Here is a 13,014-nt window from a genome sequence, read left to right on the forward strand (position 1 = left end):
GAGGTACTCTCTCTCTATATATACTTTCTTTCCTTTAAGTACTTAAGACTTAGAAACAAAAAGCTAGTGCTAAGGAGTCTATTGTCATCTACTCCAAATTTATTTCACTACAGATTAGGAGAAAGTGATCAACAATATTAAAGGCTACAGACCATTCTAAAAAAATGAGGCTATAGAAAAGGCTAGTTTTATATTTACCAGAATCATTCCTTGATATTTTTAATGTACTAATAATTTTTTTTTATTTTTTGAGGTCTTTGTAGTTTTCTCTTAGATAATTTTTTCAAAACAAAACATAAATACTATTGACTGAGCTAATGTATCTAGTTATCTCAATACTGTTGCTTTTCTCTACTTCCATTTTTTGCTTTTCTTATTTTACCTTTTCCCTAGTCTCCATACTAGTTCAACGTCATCACCACACCCATTTTTTGAGGAGAGAGAGTAGTCAGGGAGGAAATAAAGTAATTGGTGAAAAAATTTTTAATTTTAGTATGATATATATTTAGTGAACATCCATATATCTCATGGACATTTCCCTTTATTTCATCTACTAATACATCTATTTTACCAGAGAACTAGTAAAGTCATATGGGCCAATTTGTGGAAGTTTGATATATAATTATATGTCAAATACATAGAAAACAAGCTAAAATGTGTTAGTCTACCAAATGAAGACTTAAATGAAATAAGTGTCAGATTATTCCTTCTTTAATAATCAGGACTTAAATGGTACCTTTCCACTGTCTTAGATATGGAAATTATTACTATGGAAGTGAGTGACCACGCCAAAAATGCAGGGATAGATTAATATTAGAAAAACTATCAGCATAATTGACCATATCAAGAACCAAACTACAAAAATCACATGATTAAATCAATAGATGCAGGAAAGCTTTTCACAAAATAGAATACGAATTCCTATTAAAAACACTAGAAAGCAAAGGAATAAAAGGGATTATCCTTAAAATGATAAAAAGTGTCCACCTAAAACCTTCAGCAAGTTATCATCTGCAATGGAAATAAGTTAGAAGCCCTCCCAATAAGATCAGGAGTGAAGCAAGGATGCCCATTATCCCCAATATTTTTTTTATTGTATCAGAAATGTTAGCTTTTGCAATAAGGAAATAAAAAGAAATTTAAGGAATTAAAGTAGGCAATGAGGAAAGTAAACGATCACTCTTGGCAGATGATATGATGATATCCTTAGAGAATCCTAGAGAATCAACAAAAAATTGAAATAATCATTTTAGTAAAGTTACAGGATACAAAATAAACCCACATAAATCATCAGTATTTCTATATATTGCCAACAAAGTCCAGCAGTGAGAGTTAGAAAGGGAAATTCCATTTAAAGTCACTCTAAGCAATATAAAATAGCTGGGAAAGGCAAACAATTATATGAACACAATTACAATATACTTTTTACACAAATAAAGTCATATTTAAACAATTGGAAAAAATATTAATTGTTCATTCATAGGCCAAGCTAATATAATAAAAATGATAATTATATCTAAATTAATTCACATATTCAGTGCCATACTAATGAAACTTATCAAATATTTTATATCATTAGGAAAAAAATAACAAAAATAATCTGGAAGAAAAAAGGTCAAGATTATCGAGGCAACTAATGGAAAAAAAAGATGTGATGGAATGAGGCCTAGCAATACCAGATTTCAACCTTTACTATAAACCAGCAATCATCAAAACAATATGGTATTGGTTAAGAAATAAAATGGTAGATCAATGAAGTAGATTAGATACACAATATATGGAGTGGGGAGGGGTTAGGGTGGGTGGGGTTGTTGGGGTGTGGAGGTAGGATTAGCAAGTTAGTGTTTGATAAACCCAAAGATCTCAGCTTTTGGAATAAGAACTCACTATTAAAAAAAAAAAACTGCTGGGAAAATAGGAAAACATTATGACAGAAGCTAGGTATGGACCAATATCTTACACCCTATACCAAGATATGATCAAAATGGATATATGATTTAGATATAAAGAGTGGTACCATTACTAAATTAGGGGAACACAGAATAGTTCACTTGGCAGATCTTTGGAGAAGGGAAGAATTTATAAACAAACAAGATATTGAAAGTTATTATAAGATGTAAAATTAATAATTTTGATTACATAAAATTTTAAAGCTTTTATACAAATGAAACTAATGTAACCAAGATTAGAAGGTAAACAACAAACTGGGGGAAAATTTTAATAATTATTAAAATTTCTCTAATAAAGGTCTCATTTCTCAAATTGATATTCTAAATCAAATTTATAAGAATATATAAGCCATTCCCCAATTGACAAATGATCAAAGGATATAAACAAGCAATTTTCAGAAGAAAAAAATCAAAGCCATTAATAATCATATGAAAAAGTGTTCTAAATTACTCTTGATTAGAGAAATGCAAATTAAAACAACACTGAGGTACCACCTCACAACTATTAAATTAGCCAACATAGCAGTAAAGGAAAGTGGTAAATGTTGCAGATGTGGCAAAACTGGAACACTAGTACATTGTTGGTGGAGTGAACTGATCAAACCATTCTAGAGGGCAATTTGGAACTATGTCCAAAGGGCTAGAAAGCTGTGCATATCCTTTGATCTGGTAATATATTGGGTCTGTATCCCAAAGAGATAATAAAAAAAGGAGAAAGAAGCTACTTGTACAAAAATATTTTTAGCTGTTCATTTTATAGTGGCAAAGAACTAGAAATTGAAAGTATGTCCATCCATTGGGGAATGGCAGTACAAATTATGGTACATGTTAGTGATGGAATACTATTCTGCTATAAGAAATGATAGGCAAATTGATTTCAGAAAAAAGTTAGAAAGATCAGTGGAAACTGATGCATACTGAAATAAGTAGAAGTGAGAGAACACTGTAAATAGCAACAACAATACTGTATGATGATGAACTGTGACTACTCAGCTACTCTCAGAAGTGCAAAGATCTGGGACAATCCTGAAAGACTTATGAAGGAGAAGGCTATACACCTCCAGAAAAAGAACTGTTGGACTCATCTTTTATATCAGTATTTTTATGGTTTTATTTTGGGCTTTTGTTTTATGTATGACTAATATGAAAGTGAATTTTACATGACAATAAAAATAAAAGAAAAGAAATGAGCAACTAATTATGTACCAAGCATTGAAAGACTAACAGATTGGACTCCCTCTACCACTAATAAAAAAAATATGTCCTGTTTGAGACAATAAAAAAAAAAAACTATGTAAATACCTGAGGACTTCTGGGTTACATGTCCAACATGATGAAGGTCTAGATATTTTTCTCTAACCCTCACAACCTGTCAAACCGTTCCAAAATATGCATGCACAAGAGATGAAGTGATTTTAGCTGTCTCCAAGTCATCAAAAATCCAAACAATGTAAAAAGTCAATGAACTAACACAATATTCCTTAACCCGTAACTGGTTCAAACAGCACCTTCTACCACCACCACTGTGGACTGCACAAGCCTACCCACAGGTTTGAAACAGAACTTACACTATCATGCAGCCACCTGTGTTTTTAAGATCCAAAGAGCAGAAAGTTGCTTAGGCTGTGACAGAGCATGGCCAGAGAAACATTACTATCCCTTCCATATGAAATGCTATGGGTTCACTGTTTGCTTTTTTCAGATTCAATCAAGGTAATTTCTAAAAGATAATGATGGAAAACGGTACCTACCTCCAGAGAGAGAACTGATGATCTGAGTGCAAATTAAAGCATATTGCTTTCACTTTCTTTGTTTTCTTGCTTTTTACTGGGTTGGGTTTTTTTTCCTCTTGCCACATAGCTAATATGGAAATATGTTTTGCATGACTTCACATATATGGATATCATATTGCTTACCTCCTCAATGAGTGGGGGAGAGAAAGAATTTGAGACTCAGATTTTTAAAAATTAATTTAAAAAATGAAAATATTTTACCCTTAAAAAAAAAAAGGAGTCGGAACTTCCAGGTAAACATGACTGCAATCTAGACACAACTCGCTTCCCCTCCCCGGCACGGAACAAAATAGACTACCTCAAAAGAGCATAAAAATCACTTTTGGAAGAATGGAGGGACTCTCCAGTGCCCCACAGAAACGAAGGTACGTGGGGTTTGAACATTTCCAAACTATAAGGAGGAGGAAAAGCTCGCACAAAAAAGTGAACTGAGCCCCCCCTCCACCCCTCATCCCCCCACCAAACCAGAGTAAGCTATCAGAGTGCTCACTGGGACAGCGAGTGAGTGAGGAGCTTCTCCGTCTCGGGGTGCACACCAGGGTCCTTGGGATCTAAAGACCGCAAGGAAACGACCTCTCAGGGCGGTTTCACAGGAGAATCCTGCGGTGATCACAGGGGGCTGTGGAGCTGAACTCGAGGGCGGTTGCGCTGAGCACCTGGGCAAAGCTAAACACATGGGTGGGCCGCGCTGATCCCCTGGGTGGTTGGGCTGAACACAGGGGCCCACGCTCTAAGAAACCTCATAGGCTTGGAAGAAATAGTCTGAGGCAACCTAAATTGACAGAAAATCGGCCCATATCACCCAGACCCCAGATCAAAAAAGAAAGTGGAATAAAACCACCAAAGGGATGGCTCACATGGCCCAAAAATCAAGCCTCCAAGAAGAAAGGGGGGAAAAAACTAACTATTGAAATCTTTTATGGAGGGAGTACCCAACCAAGGAAAAGAAGAGAATGAGGATGAAATTCAAAAAATCAGAACATGCCTCCCAAAATGGAAACTATCCACAAGCTCTGGAAGATCTCAAACTGAAGCTTACCCAAGAGATGGAAACCTTTTGGGGAAAAAAAAATGGGAGAAAGAGATCAGCAGTCTGATAGACAAGACTTCACAATTGGAGAAGGAGCTGGAAGCATCTAATAGAAGGGCAGACAAATCTGAAAAGCAAAACCAGTCCCTAACGACCAGAATTAAGCAACTGGAAGACAGTGAGTATGCCCAAAAGATGGAAACCTTTTGGAAAGAAAAATGGGAGAAAGAGATCAGCAGTCTTATAGACAAGACTTCAAAATTGGAGAAAGAGCTGGAAGCATCTAATAGAAGGGCAGACAACCCTGAAAAGCAAAACCAGTCCCTAACAATGAGAATTAAGCAAATGGAAGACAGCGAGATTACAAAACAGCAAGAATCAATAAAGCAAAGCCAAAAAATTAATGAATTAGAAGAAAACATAAAATATCTCACCAAAAAGGTCACAGACCTGGAAAACAGAGGAATATGAGACAACCTCAGAATTATTGGTCTCCCCAAAAAACCAGAGATAAACAAAAACCTCGATGCTATGCTACAGGAGATTATAGAAGAAAATTGCCCAAATGTTCTGGAGCAAGGGGGAAAAATAGAAATAGAAAGGGTTCATAGAACGCCCTCTATACTAAATCCCCAAAAGACAATCCCCAGGAATGTAATTGCCAAATTCAAGAGCTTCCAAGAAAAGGAGAAAATCCTACAAGAAGTCAAGAAGAGGAGCTTCAGATATAGGGGGACTCCCATAAGGATCACACAGGACTTAGAGGCTAACACACTAAGAGACCGCAAAGCATGGCACACAATATTTAGAAAGGCAAGAGAGCTAGGTCTCCAACCAAGAATCAACTACCCAGCAAAACTGACTATATACTTCCAGGGGAAAGTTTGGGCATTCAACAAAATAGAAGATTTCCAAGCATTTGCTAAGAAAAGACCAGAACTTAGTGGAAAATTTGATATCCAATCACAGAAAGCAAGAGAAACATAAAAGGGTAAATATGAAAGGGAAAAGGAGATAAATCTTATCTCTTTCTTTAAGTCAAACTCTCTTCTATAAGGACTACATTTATATCAAATTATATATATTAATATGTGGGGAAAATGTATTGTGTAACACTCAAAAATTGTATGCATCATAAGAGTAGTTAGAAGAATCATGCATAGGGAAATATTGGGGCATCAATAAGATTTGGTGAAAGGGGGGCAAAGAAAGAAAAAGGGAGGGGGGAATCGTCAATAATACTAACATTTACTTCAAGAAATGGGGGGGGGACTAAATAGAATAATATTTCCCATACAAAGATACATAGGGGAAGGGGAGGGGAAGAACCCTCATATGAGAAGGAGAGGAAGAGAGCATGAAGTGGAATTACTTAAACCTTACTCTCAGTGAAATCAAATCTGAGAGGGAAGAACATCTAGATCCAGTGGGATCCTGAATTCTATCTTATTCAACAGGGTAAGAAAGAAAGGAAAATCAAGGAGGGAGAGTGGGAGTGGGGAAGGAGTATAAAAAGGGAGGGAAGGAGAGGGGGGAGGGGAAGGGAGCATAAAAAGGGAGGGGCTAGAAAGGGAAGCATATCAAGGGAGGGGACTAGGGAGACTGACCTAAAGTAAATCATTGGTTCAAAAGGATATAGCTAAAGAAGAAAAGTCAGAACTAGGGGAAGATATCAAAATGCCAGGGAATCCACAAGTGACAATCATAACTTTGAACGTGAATGGGATGAACTCACCCATAAAACGTAGACAAATAGCAGATTGGATTAGAACCCAAAATCCTACCATTTGTTGTCTTAAAGAAACACATATGAGGAGGGTTGATACTCACAAGGTTAGAATTAAAGGATGGAATAAGACCTTTTGGACCTCAACTGATAGAAAGAAGGAAGGAGTTGCAATCATGATATCTGACAAAGCCAAAGCAAAAATCGACCTGATCAAAAGGGATAGGGAAGGTAAATATATTCTGTTAAAAGGGAGTATAGACAATGAGGAAATATCACTAATCAACATGTATGCACCAAATGCTATAGCATCCAAATTTTTAATGGAGAAACTAGGAGAATTGAAGGAGGAAATAGACAGTAAAGCCATATTAGTTGGAGATCTGAACCAACCACTATCAAATTTAGATAAATCAAATCAAAAAATAAATAAGAAAGAGGTAAAAGAGTTGAATGAAATCTTAGAAAAATTAGAGTTAATATACATATGGAGAATTATAAATAGGGACAAAAAGGAATACACCTTCTTCTCAGCACCACATGGCACATTCATAAAAATAGATCATACACTAGGTTGCAGAAACATGGCACTCAAATGCAGAAAAGCAGAAATAATAAATGCAACCTTTTCAGATCATAAAGCAATAAAAATATTGATCGGAAAGGGTACATGGAGAGCCAAATAAAAAATTAATTGGAAATTAAATAGATACTCCAAAATCGGTTAGAGAAATCATAGAAACAATTAATAATTTCATTGAGGAAAATGACAATGGTGAGACATCCTTTCAAACCTTATGGGATGCAGCCAAAGCAAATACTTAGAAGAAAATTCATATCCATGAGTGCATATATTAACAAATTAGGGAGGGCATTGGAAATTCAAATAAAAAAACTTGAGAACAAACAAATTAAAACCCCCCAGAAGAAAACCAAACTAGAGATCCTAAAAATTAAGGGAGAAATTAATAAAATCGAAAGTGATAGAACTATTGAACTAATAAACAAGACTAGAAGCTGGTACTTTGAAAAAACAGACAAAATAGACAAAGTCTTGGTCAATCTAATTAAAAAAAGGAAAGAAGAAAGGCAAATTAACAGCATCAAGGATGAAAAGGGGGACTTCACCTCCAACGAAAAGGAAATTAAGGCAATCATTAAAAACTAGTTTGCCCAACTATATGGTATATATGATATATATATATCAACTAATGTCATCTGCAATGGGGATAAACTAGATGCATTCCCATAAAGATCAGGAGTGAAACAAGGATGCCCATTATAACCTCTATTATTTGACATTGTACTAGAAACACTAGCAGTAGCAATTAGAGAAGAAAAAGAAATTGAAGGCATTAAAATCGGCAATGAGGAGACCAAGTTATCACTCTTTGAGGATGACATGATGGTCTACTTAAAGAATCCTAGAGATTCAACCAAAAAGCTAATTGAAATAATCAACAACTTTAGCAAAGTTGCAGGATACAAAATAAACCCACATAAGTCATCAGCATTTCTATATATTTCCAATACAGCTCAGCAGCAAGAACTAGAAAGAGAAATTCCATTCAAAATTACCTTAGACAAAATAAAATACTTAGGAATCTATCTCCCGAGACAAACACAGGAACTTTATGAACACAACTACAAAACATTCTCCACACAACTAAAACTAGACTTGAACAATTGGAAAAACATTAACTGCTCATGGGTAGGATGAGCCAATATAATAAAAATGACAATTCTACCCAAACTCATCTATCTATTTAGTGCTATACCCATTGAACTTCCAAAAAATTTTTTTACTGATCTAGAAAAAACCATAACAAAGTTCATTTGAAAGAACAAAGGATCAAGGATATCCAGGGAAATAATGAAAAAAAAAATACAAAGGAAGGGGGCCTTGCAGTCCCAGGTCTTAGACTATATTATAAAGCAGTGATCATCAAATCAATTTGGTCCTGGCTAAGAGACAGAAAGGAGGATCAGTGGAATAGACTCAGGGTAAGTGACCTCAGCAAGGCAGTATATGACAAACCCAAAGATCCCAGCTTTTGGGACAAAAATCCACTATCCGATAAAAACTGCTGGGAAAATTGGAGGACAGTTTGGGAAAGATTAGGTTTAGATCAACACCTCACACCCTACACCAAGATAAATTCAAAATGGGTGAATGACTTGAATATAAAGAAGGAAACTATAAGAAAATTATGCAAACACATAATAGCATACATGTCAGACCTTTGGGAAGGGAGAGGCTTTAAACTCAAGCAAGAATTAGAAAGAGTCACAAAATGCAAAATAAATAATCTGGAATACATCAAATTAAAAAGTTTTTGTACAAACAAAACCAATGTAACTAAAATCAGAAGGGAAGCAACAAATTGGGAAACAATCTTCATAAAAACCTCTGACAAAGATTTAATTACTCAAATTCATAAAGAGCTAAATCAATTGTACAAAAAATCAAGCCATTCTCCAATTGATAAATGGGCAAGGGACATGAACAGGCAGTTCTCAGCCAAAGAAATCAAAACTATTAATAAGCACATCAAAAAGTGTTCTACATCTCTTATAATCAGAGAGATGCAAATCAAAACAACCTTGAGGTATCACCTCACACCTAGCAGATTGGCTAACATGACAGGAATGGAAAGTAATGAATGCTGGAGGGGATGTGGCAAAGTAGTGTAAAATTGAGATTTGAACTCTGGACTTCAATCCCCACAAGTCCTTGCTCCACTTCCCCAAAATGCTTTGTAATCTCACGGAATTCTGAAGTGGGCGAGATCAAGAAGGTACTTAAGCTGATTGCAAAGGCTTTTGAGCTCTCTTTTTGGACTTCCGTTTTGGAGCAGACATAGACGTGGCTCTTTCCATAATGTAGGTGAGGTCTTGTCTAGGCACTCTGGCCTAGGCACTTGTTTCTTATCCTGTCTTTTCTTTAATCCTTAGTCTTCAATAAACCTCCAAAAAATATAATACTCCTTGCAGAGAGAAACTAATTTCTACCTGCCTCATTTTTAATCTTTAGAGTAGGGACATTAATTCATTGCTGGTGGAGTTGTGAATTGATCCAACCATTCTGGAGGGCAATTTGGAACTATGCCCAAAGGGTGATAAAAGACTGCCCTTTGATCCAGCCATAGCACTGCTGGGTTTGTACTCCAAAGAGACAATAAGTAAAAAGACTTGTAAAAGAATATTCATAGCTGCACTCTTTGTGGTGGCCAAAAATTGGAAAATGAGGGGATGCCCTTCAATTGGGGAATGGCTGAACAAATTGTGGTATATGTTGGTGATGGAATACTATTGTGCTAAAAGGAATAATAAAATTGAGGAATTCCATGGAGACTGGAACAAACTCCAAGAAGTGATGCAGAGCGTAAGGAGCAGAACCAGGAAAACATTATACACAGAGACTGATACACTGTGGTACAATCGACGGTAATGGACTTCTCCATTAGTGTCAATGCAATGTCCCAGAACAATATGCAGAGATCTAAAAAACACTATCCACAAGCAAAGGATAAACTATGGGAGTAAAAACACCGAGGAAAAGCAACTGCTTGACTACAGGGATTGAGGGAACATTATTGAGGAGAGACTCTAAATGAACACTCTAATGCAAATACCAACAACATGGAAATGGGTTCGAACCAAGAACACATGTGATACCCAGTGGAATCGTGGGTCAGCTATGGGAAAGGTGGTGGGAAAGGGGGGGGGGGTGGAGGAAAAGAAAATGATCTTTGTTTCCAATGAATAATGTTTGGAAATGACCGAATAAAATAATGTTTAAAGTGAAAAAAAAAAAGAGTCAATCATAGTACATCACTGAACAAGATGTCAGAGGACTGTGTTCAAGGCTCAGCTATAACACTGACCATGGGCCATTCACTTAAACAATCTCATATTTAGTTTACTCATCTGGAAAAGAGACAATTATATGCTACTTCAAAGAATTGTTGGAGGAATGTAATCACTATTAATGCAAAATCACTATTATATAAGTATTAGCCAAAATCATTGTAATTATTATTCTTTGATAAGAATATAAAAACCATTTATAATGTAAGCTCCTTTGAAGGCAGGGTTGCTTTTCTTTGAATCTATCTCCAAGTGTAAGCCTATGGCAATGCCTGGCACAAACTAAGCACTTAATCAATGTTTAATACTTGGGAGAGTAAGTTCAAAGAAGTAACTAACACCAGAAAAAAGGAGCTGAAATAGATCTTTTAAAAAGCTTTTTATACTTTATATTCTATATGTGGTGCCCTTAGAATTTCTAGAATAGGCTTACCGTATCACCCAACAAAATGATCTCCTGATGACAACTTGGTTCATCTACTTTGATTGTGTCAATCTTGGGCAGATTAGTTGAGTTAACAATAATCCAAGACTCAAATAAATGGCTTTATCTCTAAAATATAAAAAGAAGGATACCACTTATGAATTATATCATGAAAACAATATATACAGTAACAATAATGTACCTGTAAAGAACCACAACAACAATTGGGACAGCTAGATAAAAGAATGAAGCATAGTCCAAAAAGAGATAATCTTCCTTTCCTGGGAGGAAGGGGAGGAAAAAAGGGGGAAAGGTTAGAGTATGAAATATTGTATGCTTGCTTTCACACTCTAGTAAGATTAGATAATTTTGCTCAACACTTTTTATTTCTTTCTTATTACAAAGGATGGCTCTCTTGGCAAGGGATAAGGGAGGAGGAGTCCATAATCTTTGACCTAACGATTCTACCTATATTCCAATTGAGGTCAAAGAAATACAGAAAGTGTCCATGTAAAAAAGATGGGGAAGTATTCAGAGTAGCATTTCTGTGGTATCAAAATAACAATAAAATAGAAGCCCACTGACTAAAGAATGGATAAACAAATTCATTGTGATATATGAATGTAAATGACATATTACCCTATGAAATTATGAAAATGAATTTTAAAAAGTAGGGGAAGCCTTAAGTGAATGAATGCCAAATGAAGTAGCCAAAAACCGAGAAAACGATATACACAATAACTATTATGATGTAAATGAAAGGACAAAAAAAAAGAAAATTAATGCTAAGTTATGTGAAAGACCCAAATCTAACTTATACATGAGGTAATAAAATAAGCCTTCATTTCTTTTTTTAAAAGGTGGGAAGGAATGAATATATTACATAATACACTGTCAGATTCACTGAATTATTTTTTTCATTCACTTTTTATTTTTTGTTACCACAGAAAGATTACTGGAGAGAAGAGAAAAAGAAATAAATTCAAATGGAAATATGTCAAAAAAATGTTAATTAAAAATGAACCAATCATTTGAATTTCATTAAAAATGAAACAGAAAAATCAACAAACTCCAAAATATATTTTTTTAACTGGAAGCCTAATACCAAAACCAGGTGGAAAATAACAGAAAAAAAAGCCTGAAATAACTAGTATTCAATTTTCTAAGACATATCAAGACTTATATGACTAGAATTAAAAAATATTCCTCCAAGAAATAAAGAAAACCTAACTGGAGGAATATTTATTATTTGCAGCAAGGACATGACAATATTTTTTAAATTGAATTTTAAAATTAACTTATAGATTCTGGTACTATAACAATCCAACTACAGAGGTGGGAAAGGAGAAGGGAAGAAGGAAGAAGGAAGAGAAAATGCTTTCCAAAAAAGGGGGATGGGGGTGATAAATGTTGGAAAGTCTGAGGTATAAGGTAGGTACACTAATAATGCTGGGGTTGTGAACTGTCCCAGTCATACCAGAAAACAACTGGAACTATTTCCACAAAATGACAAAGCTATGCATGCCCTTTGATCTAGTGCTCCAGGTCTATATTCCAAAAAAATCAAATAGGAAATAGATCTATAGGTACAAAAATTATCCATGTCAGGTCTTTTTGTAGTGGTAAAGAACTAGGAATTAAGCAAGTGTTCATCAATTTAGGAATGACTGAAAAAATTATGGTATATTAATGTAATAGAAAGTTATTATGCCATAAAAATTAAGAATAGGATTTTCAGAGAAACCCTGATAAAACTTAAGTGACGAATGATGCAATTAGCAACCAGGAGAACAATTTATTCAGCAACAATAATAAACAATATAAACAAAAACTGTGAAAGATTTGAGAACTCTGCTCACTACAATAACCAACCATGATTAGAAAAAACCAATGATGAAGAATTATTTTCATACCTCTGACAGAAAGATGATAGATTCAAAGGAGAGAATTTATTTTGCCAGACTATTAATATTTTAAATAAGCATTTTTTCATTTTTTATTCAGTAGAAAGGGAAAGAATGCTTAATTGGAAAATTTTAAAAATAGAAAAGTTATTGATGTCAAGACAAATTTCCCTTAAAACTATGAAAAATTCTTTTGAGTTTCATTGAATGGTTTCAGTTCCAAGAAAAACAAATTAAATACATTTTCCAGAAACATACTGTATTTTATACCTATGATTTTAAATTTCACAGTCCTTTTCTTCAAAAAACAAATTTGAA

At 34.7% G+C, this 13,014-nt stretch overlaps 1 protein-coding gene across 3 annotated transcripts in view; it reads right to left on the reverse strand.

Annotated features, from left to right (window-relative positions):
* FRYL (FRY like transcription coactivator) overlaps positions 1-13,014 on the reverse strand; it is a 309,155-nt gene that overhangs the window by 217,920 nt on the left and 78,221 nt on the right. For 2 of the 3 annotated variants that reach the window (XM_007496477.3, XM_056802595.1), the window contains exon 3: positions 10,802-10,921. The exons of the other annotated variant lie outside the window; for it this stretch is intronic. The gene's annotated coding sequence lies outside the window, so the exon portion shown is untranslated. The remainder of the gene's footprint in view (positions 1-10,801; positions 10,922-13,014) is intronic. 3 annotated transcript variants of the gene reach the window in all.

This window comes from Monodelphis domestica, chromosome 6 (assembly GCF_027887165.1).
Source record: "Monodelphis domestica isolate mMonDom1 chromosome 6, mMonDom1.pri, whole genome shotgun sequence".
Classification (NCBI taxonomy): domain Eukaryota; kingdom Metazoa; phylum Chordata; class Mammalia; order Didelphimorphia; family Didelphidae; genus Monodelphis; species Monodelphis domestica.